General features: G+C 36.1%; 2 long non-coding RNA genes across 2 annotated transcripts; one reads left to right on the top strand and one right to left on the bottom strand.

Moving 5' to 3' along the window:
- Positions 1–3,537: 3,537 nt before the first annotated feature.
- Positions 3,538–4,366, bottom strand: LOC119083114. The gene is made up of 2 exons (XR_005088799.1): positions 4,264–4,366; positions 3,538–3,928 (listed from the first exon to the last, which is right to left on the bottom strand). It is a non-coding gene; the product is annotated as an uncharacterized LOC119083114 (long non-coding RNA).
- A 972-nt stretch (positions 4,367–5,338) lies between these two features.
- Positions 5,339–6,342, top strand: LOC119083118. The gene is made up of 2 exons (XR_005088803.1): positions 5,339–5,425; positions 6,126–6,342. It is a non-coding gene; the product is annotated as an uncharacterized LOC119083118 (long non-coding RNA).
- Positions 6,343–8,947: the final 2,605 nt, after the last annotated feature.

Below are 8,947 nucleotides of genomic sequence, written 5' to 3'. Positions count from 1 at the left end.
TTCGTTTAAAGTATTGAAATTGACCAAAATGTATGGAAATGGGGCTTCTTGGAAGATTTTTTGCGTGGCCAAATTTTAAGCTGCAAGAACGTGTGATAGCTCGTTGAACTCGTACGGACGCCTAGTTTTTTTTAATGGTAATTTGGAGTCATTTGTCTTTGAATTGTAGAACTTCAATATTTGCTGTATATATGGTTCTGCAGTCTACGACAAAAAATTTTTTTTGAAATTTTTTCTAGTAATAGGACTTGCGTCACGGGCGCTATGCTAACGCGCGCCCATGATACAGCCTGTAAATATGTTTCATATGCATATGTTTTTGTTTGTACACCAGCTGGTGGTATTCAGCTGGTGCTCATTCTGCATATGAGAAACTTTTAGCAATTGTAGACCTTAGATTTTAGGAACGACTCGATTTATTATTCTAAAGGAACTTTTTACCAAATCAGTGTCAGTAGTTTCATTGAAACTTTTTCAATTAACGCTATGCAACTAACGTGCAATTGAAATTCGAAGTGAGTTGCGGGAAGAGTAAAATATTAAAATTTGGTTTAAGTATTATCCGGCATAAATTTATGCGACGGAAACTATGAATATTCCATTAATTACAATCGTTATCCATCTCAAAATTTTTAGGTTCATTTTCGTGGTTTATTTGGTTCTGTTATCAATAAAAGTAAAAATTTCCGTGAGTGTTAGAAGAATGAAAAAAATACAAAGAAAATCGAAAATTTCGCTGCAAAATTGCAACCGGCGGTTAATACGTTAGGCTGAAAAGAAAGGAGCCATTTTACGCTACTGCGATTTCCATTGTTTAACGAATGGCAAAAATCTCAGCAACAAAAATTTCGACATCTAAATATTATGATTAGTCTGTATGATTCAGTGTCGAGACGATATTTTCATGCAACTGAAATTCAAATGGAGCTGCGAGAAACGTAAAACATTACCATGGAGTCTATACGCACTATCCGCCGGGGTAAAAATATGTGCCAAAGGAAAAATCGATGTCAATATCAATATCGATCTCTAACTTGTAACTAAGGCTCGGAATAAGTCAGGCCGACCTGAAACTTGAAGATCAGATTATCTGCTTATCTGAATCTGAATAGAATTGAACTTGAATTGCAAATTTTTACCTGAGCTGAATTTACTTGATATCTGAAAATCTGTAATAGTACAGGTCCGATTTCAGGTATATCTGGGATTTTTTTCAGATATACCTGAAATCTGACCAGATTTATTGAATTTAAACGATTTTAAAATTACAGGTGCTTCTGTCATAAAAAACAGGTCCGCTCGCGAAAAATGTACACACATTTTCGTTTCCAATTGAATGGGCTAACAGAAAATCTCGACTAACGCAAAGCGAGTGGATTTTCACAAGAACCTGGACTAAAATTCAGGTTAGATCCCTCTGCAAATTGTCATCATTCACATTATTTTCCACCGACAGTTAATACATCAGGCTGAAAACACACTAGCAATTTCGCGTTGCCGTGATCGACAATCATACTGCAACTTTCATCGTTTAACAATTTGCTACAACGGTAAACGTAGCATAATTGTCGACCTCAGCATCGTAAAATGTTCGTTTGTATTCGGCCTTATCACACTATGATAATATTTAACGCTTACCGCAACTCCCACTGACTTGTTACAGTGAATTATGATGCGCAGTAAATCACGCACAGACAGTAGTATTCAGTTTTCTGACGATGTTTGTAAGCGTCAGCTTGTGTGGTACCCTAGGGTGAAAAAACTCTGCACAAAAATGACTGACTCTAGCTCCTGCTACACTAGTTATCGACAGAAGAATACATTTTAAATGAATTATAGAAGCATTACATCAAAAGTACGTTTAAACGAAAAATTGGTTCTAATTTTTAGCCCCGTACGCAGTACAAAGGGGCTTATAGGATTACGATGCCGTGTGTAATTGATGGAATTCGAAGCAGACGGTAAGGGCAAAGTGTTTGCCTATGTTCATAGATGACGAATCTGCAATAAAAATTTTGTCTGTCCGTCTGTCCGTCTGTCACGTCGATATCTTGAGTAAATCAAATCCGATTTCAAAAATTTTTTTTCCCTGAAAGATAGTCGAAATAGTGAGGCTAAGTTCGAAGATGGGCATATTCGGGTCGGCCCTTCGTGAGTTAGGGCCACCTAAGTGATTTAAGGTCTTTTGGTGATATTTATGGCAAAATAAACGATGGAAATGTAAATGACACGGCAAATGATAGGTATTGTCAATACCAATCCAGGAAAAAAAAGTTTTTTAAAATCGGGTAAGTGGGCCGTGAGTTAGGGCCTTAGAAGTGAAATGCTACTAGGGCCCTATGTGTATTTTACATAGAACTCGAGTAAATTTCATTCGTTTTTCGTAATTTTTGTTTGATTTGGAAGGTAATCGAATGCCGAATAGAATGTTGTTGAAAAAAAATTAAATTTGGGTCCTTGGCCTAAGGCCGCTACTAGGGCCCTATGTGTATTTCACATATAACTCGAGTATATTTCATCCGTTTTTCGTAATTTTTGTTTCATTTGGAAGGTAATCAAAGGCCGAATAGAATGTTGTTGAAAAAAAATTAAATTTGGGTCCTTGGACTAAGGCCACTACTAGGGCCCTATGTGTATTTTACATATAACTCGAGCAAATTTCATCCGTTTTTCGTAATTTTTGTTTTATTTGGGAGGTAATCAAAGGCCGAATAGAATGTAGTTGAAAAAAAAAATTAAATTTGGGTCCTCGGACTGAGGCCGATACTAGGCCCTTCAAAAAAATAAAATTTTAGGGCGATTTGAAATTTTTGTTTCATTTGAAAGGAACGTCGTACGGGGCTTCGTAATTGCGCTATGCGCAATTTGTAAGATGTACATATTACATAATAATTTTACTTTAACTACATTAACGGGCGCAATAGGCTTACGATCAAAGTAGGGTGACAGACGCACTAGGGTCACGAACGCAATAGATATACGGGTTTGTACGGGGCTCATCGCAGCAAACGCTCCGACTGTTCTGATGGCTCGTTTAGAATAAATTGAAGGTTCAGATATGCTCACTAACTTACTTGAAGCATTCAAAATCCGTTACATCATTAAGTTATACTTTGACCCACCATGCATACAGTAGATAAATCTATAAATTTTATCAAGCATTGTGTTATGCAGGTATTTGCCGTGATCATTGACTTGCCTCCATTCAAAAAATAAATTCATAGCGCGGCTTTTTTTCACTACCTATACCATCTAATCATCGTGCTAATCTAGAAACATAATTTTGTTTTATTTAACCTGTGCACACATCTTCAAAACACAGATAATTCGCTCGCTTCACAACGAAAACTCTCCGTAGACCGGGTGAGTTGTTTGTTATAGCAAATAAAGTTTCAAGTCCGGAGAAAATAAACAATGAACTGTGAAAGGCTATGAAGATAAGAGAAATGAATTAATATTATATGCGTTGATCGTAATAGTAGCAATGTGAGCCGAATAATAATGTGGCCGATGATCCAACTGTATAAGAAGACTGAATTAATTCTGACAAATCAATTTTATTTCAATTTGAATTTGAATTTTCAATTTAACGAATCGAATTCGATACCTCAGTTGCAGTACTCAAATGAATGAGAGTGATCATTGAAGCAGGCCCACCAGTGTCGAGCATTTTCACCTGGCTTCTGATAGACGTCCTGAGAGCCCGGGTAAAAGTCACCACTCCACGATCCACTGAACCATTGAATCTTATACCGTACAATGTCGCATCCGTAAGTACTGGGACAATTAGCGGGATACAATTGCTTCAGAATGACATTATCTACATTCAGCGATAGGTCGTCGGCAGTGTATGCTGTGTTGTCAAGGCCCAGATACCATTTGGTATTCGATTGTGGACCTCTGGTTACATTCCAGCAGGTGGCTTCCGCTTTACAAGTCAATTAGGAAAAATTAGAATTGAAGAACGTGAAACGAGGGATGCGTTCACTGAGAAAAAAGATTACGTCTGACACGTATAAAGTGTGGTAAAGTGAAGTTATACACCAGACACGTATGCGTACTTCCACACGACACGTATTTCTATACATAGTCATTGTATAGCATACGATGACTAAGGTAAGAAACATGCCACTCGTATTTTATACAAGACGTATGTATAACAATACGTATCGTACGTTAGCACGCATACGTGTCTGGTGTATAACTTCCTTACCACACTTTATACGTGTCAGACGCAATCTTTTTTCTCAGTGTTGCACTTACTATTAGATACGACAAAGGCAACCAGAACGTAAATAATGAGTATTTTTACCATTATTCGATTATTATACTCCGTGTGGGGACCACAAGATACTGTTGTCTGCTATTCGAATTTCGAGTCTTTTATAATAAGCCAAAAACGTGCGAATATTTATGTAGGTCGTGTTGGTAAGAGTTCGTTACTAAAATAGGTGATAAAAATTTACCAGACTTAAATACAGCGGTTTCACATTTTTTAAGTTTCTTTTCCTATCATTTCTGTGTGATATTCTGTGTGAAGAAACAATGAATGTGAGCAACGATAGAGGTCGACTGCCAAGGTGCAAAAATGTCATCTTTAAGTTTCGGTACTCTCAGACGTAACCTCACTTAAGTTTCGTTCATTCATCCATTTGTATGAATTTTCCTTTAAACAGGGATGGCATTTCCAACGTCCTTGGAGATGATCTATAACACATGGGTCGTCCATGTATTTTATCTACGAGACAAGTCAATATTTTCCCGCACATTTTCACAAATTTCATGATAAGTGGAACTGATTCCTCTTAATAATGCGGAAATGTATATACTCCAATTGAGTCTAGAAACGCAGCGTGTTGTGGACTGAATAATTGTTTGTATTTCTGACAATATGTTAATAGTGGTGGTTATATTGGGAACGGTATTGAAAAACCCAACTGAACAAACATTTTTATTGAAATTGGTTCAGAAATGTATATCTAGCTATATAGAAAAGTGAGTCAAACGATTAACGACCAGTAGTACATGCGATATTTGTTGTACCTATAAAGAATTCAGAGCCGTGTTTACCGTGGGTTGTTGTAAAACATTTTTTGCCGGACCAAGGACATTCTCGACATGGTGATTGCGGATCAACGCTCGGAACGGGTTGGGTTCGTGAAACTCCAGAAGCTGATCTCGTCCCAAAACTTTCAATTTCGGGTTCTACCTCAAAGAGCGAATAGTGAAAGAAAGACTAATGACACTTTTTGCGATCAGACTTTATTTCAATATTCGAACACTAGAATGAAAAGCTAGTTATGACGTAATTAATGAAGTTACGACTTAAAAGCAACGTACCATTTGAAAATTTGTAGCCTATATTTAGGCGGAAAATATTTGTTTGTTGATGCTTTCTCTGAACCAAAATCTTTTTTTGAAAAAAGTAAACCTTTAAAGCGCGCAAAAATGAGTTACTTTTAAAGGAACAATCGATGAGTCATAACTCAACCCACTTGAAGAAACCTGTACAGATTACATAAATTTACACAATCTGCAAAGGTTGCTGCAAGTGGGTTAAGTTATGACTCACATACCAATCATTAAATCATCAAAAACAAATATCTCTCCGTCTAAACGTAGGCTACAATTTTGTAAAGGGTCCATTGCTCTTAAATCATTAAAATGTAATCGCTAGGATTTCGTACAATACTTTGACATTTATAAAGGAGAGGCATCACCGTCTTCTACAGCCGTTGTGTAAAAGGAAGCATCACTAACTTCTACAAACACTTTCTAAAAGGAAGCATCACTAACTCCTTCAGACGTTACGTAAAAGGAAGGAAGACTTCGCTTTACAAAATGTCTTGGGGTTATCGGTTTCATGGTTTCAATGCCTTAGTTATGCCAATTCGCTCTCTAGAAAACAATCAACTCTCTGTGTCAAATTCACGCCCTATTTCTTTGTATTCTAAACAATATTCTACATTTTGACTGACGATGTAAACTTGTAAATTCCAAAGGCTACTTGACACTTTCATCACCTTAAGAGCGCTCACCCCTTGGCAAATTGGTAGTCTACATTTAGGCAGAAAAATATTTATTTTTTGATGATTTCTCTGAACCAAAATCTTTTTTTGAAAAAGTAAAACCATTAAAGCATGCAAAAATGTGTTACTTTTAAAGCAAAAATTGGTTTGTGGGTGATAACTTATCCCACTTGGAGGAACCTTTGCAAATGTGTAAATTTATGTGTTTTGCAAAGGTTTCTCTAAGTGGGTTAAATTATGACTCACAAGCCAATTTTTCTTTCAAAAGTAACACATTTTTGCGTGCTTTAATGGTTTTACTTTTTCAAAAAAAGATTTTGGTTCAGAGAAATCATCAAAAAACGAATATTTTTCCGCCTAAATGTAGGCTAGAAATCTGCCAAGGGGTGAGCGCTCTTAATGAAAGTAGTTTGTTTGCTAGAGAGGGTATTACAGTTGCACATTGTGCGCATTGTTGCACATAGCCTTCTTCAAAAATCGATTCGCTTTCATAAAATGAATTTCCGATTTAACTACAAGCAGCACACAAGTCTTGCGTTTACCTATTTTAAGGCTGCCTTTTATTATCTTTCATTCTTAGGAACAATTGTCATACAATTACTATAAAAAAACAAAAAATTTGCCTGCAACACAATGGAATATGGTCAGAAAAAATACGACGGATACTGTGTTGTGTACCGAAGTCATTTGAAAATAGTTTTGTGCCACATTAATTGAACAACAAAGCCTTCTGTTTGGCAGGTTCTTATAATATCTTTTTTGCCATTATTAAGCAAGACATTCCAATTTAACCGGGTTTTCATTTTTTAGATCAACAGGTTGAATTCGTGATCGTAATATTTTCCTTAATGGTATACGATGATGTGGAGCTAATGAAGACGTAATCAATTGTATTTTGCTGTTTTGTTCTACACTTTTTCTAAGTCTGTTATGACTTAACGTCGGCTGATAACCTATTCTTTACAATTGAAGTATCAAATCCACGTTGGGTTGGTAACAAACGGGCTGCAAACTTTAATCGGTTCTTCCAATTTCATTACTTCCAATATCCACGGACGTATAGCAATCAATATATTCGTTCAATGAGACCAATTATTCAAAAATATTTCACGTCGTAACGAGTAAAGACCTTATAATAAAGGAAATCGTTTCGTTAAGGTTCATATAAATACACAGCCCACGTTACAACGTTTTCATTGAAAGATCAGCAAAGGCATTTCTCTGTACATACTACAAGTAAAACTTTAATAACGTAACAACAAAACGAAAGAAAAAAGCCTCATTCAATGCAACAAAATTTAACAACAAGAAAAAAGAAATCTTGTCTCTCTACGCTTTCTTGTGAAACTCCAACTATCTATCTGAACTTTATAAATGTTCATAAAAAAAAAAACCAAATCCATAGGGAAGCGATTATACAATGTCGGGTATAAAATGTCTTGACATGGCTTTTAATATAGCAAAAGAGACACAATCGCGTGTTCCAGTGTTTTTGTTCGACTTAAACTGACAATATAAAACTTATTTTCATTAATTAAAGTAATCTTTGATCTTATTGATTAAATGTTTCTTCTTCGTTTGCTTTACATTTCGCGTACAATAATAAATAAACGAGCCGGGATAAAGGTGCCTTGATAGTGCTACCATTGAAGAATAGGGTACTGGTAGATAAACGGAAGGTAATACGTAGAGAAAAACGTCCATTCGCCAACAGTATCATGTGCTGTCCCCATATGAGACGTAACAATGCATGTCCTCAATGATTGAAGGCAGATGGTTGATCGACAATTTAGCCAATTTTTGATGTGGAAAGTAAATTTACCCAAAAAAACATAGCTAATGCCGACCCGTACGAAACACCTATTCGTATCAAAAGCCTTTAATGTGAAACTCTTCATTTATCTTACTTCATTTTCTTCTCTGCTGAAAAACTATTCTCCCTTTAAAATCACTTACATTATCCACTCTTTGCCTTGTTAGCATATACAACTAAATTGCCGGAGGCAATATAGACAGCCCCGTACGAAGACAAATTTCATAAATTCCTATTTAAACAGCTATATACCGCTATATTTAACTATATTTCACTATAAATAAACATTTCACAGATAAATATATGCTATTATATAGCTCTATATGCCTGTATATAGCTCAATATAGCTGTATATAGGTATATATAGATGTCCGCATATGGAATCCCTGAAACCCCACACACATAACAAATTATTTCCATGTTAACAGAAACTCTCTAAGTATCATTTTTCCCAAGATATTTCTATTTTACTAAAATCCAATATGGCCGCCGGCAGCCATTTTGTTAGGAGACCGGAAATAGTACCGACGCTTTACATTCGTTAATACCTTTCAAACAAAAAAAAATTCATGAAATTCGGTCAAAATTTACTCGAGATATTGTCAAAATACACCACGTTCACTGTACTTCCGAGTAGCCAGATAAGAGCTCACTCCAAGAGACCTAGCTCACGCTCCGGAGAACATAATTTCATAAAAAATTTTTTCCCTGATTGGTACGGCCAATACCTATCTAATAAAGCTAAAACAGACGAAATATGTTCAAATGTGGCCGACCTACAAGCAAAAACTGCTTGCCGCCCTGTGCCTGTTTCACACCAAGGGGTCTAACTCACGAGTCGATCATCCGATTTCCATAAACGTTTTTTTATCGATCGGTATTGTAAATACCTTTTATTTGACGTATCACTTACAAGTTTAACGTTTAAATGTCCGGAGATATCTTCGAAAAACCGTAAAGCACTTATTGGGCCACAGCTTGGGAGGGGTCGATCCAAAATCACTCATCTTCGAACTTAGCCTGTCCTTTGACATTACCAAACGGGAAAAAAAGAATTTTCAAAATCGGATGCGTTTTACTCAAGTTATCGTGCAGACAGACAGAC

The sequence above is a fragment of the Bradysia coprophila genome, unplaced genomic scaffold (genome assembly GCF_014529535.1).
Source record: "Bradysia coprophila strain Holo2 unplaced genomic scaffold, BU_Bcop_v1 contig_561, whole genome shotgun sequence".
Classification (NCBI taxonomy): domain Eukaryota; kingdom Metazoa; phylum Arthropoda; class Insecta; order Diptera; family Sciaridae; genus Bradysia; species Bradysia coprophila.
This window is presented reverse-complemented; position numbering and strand designations above follow the sequence as displayed.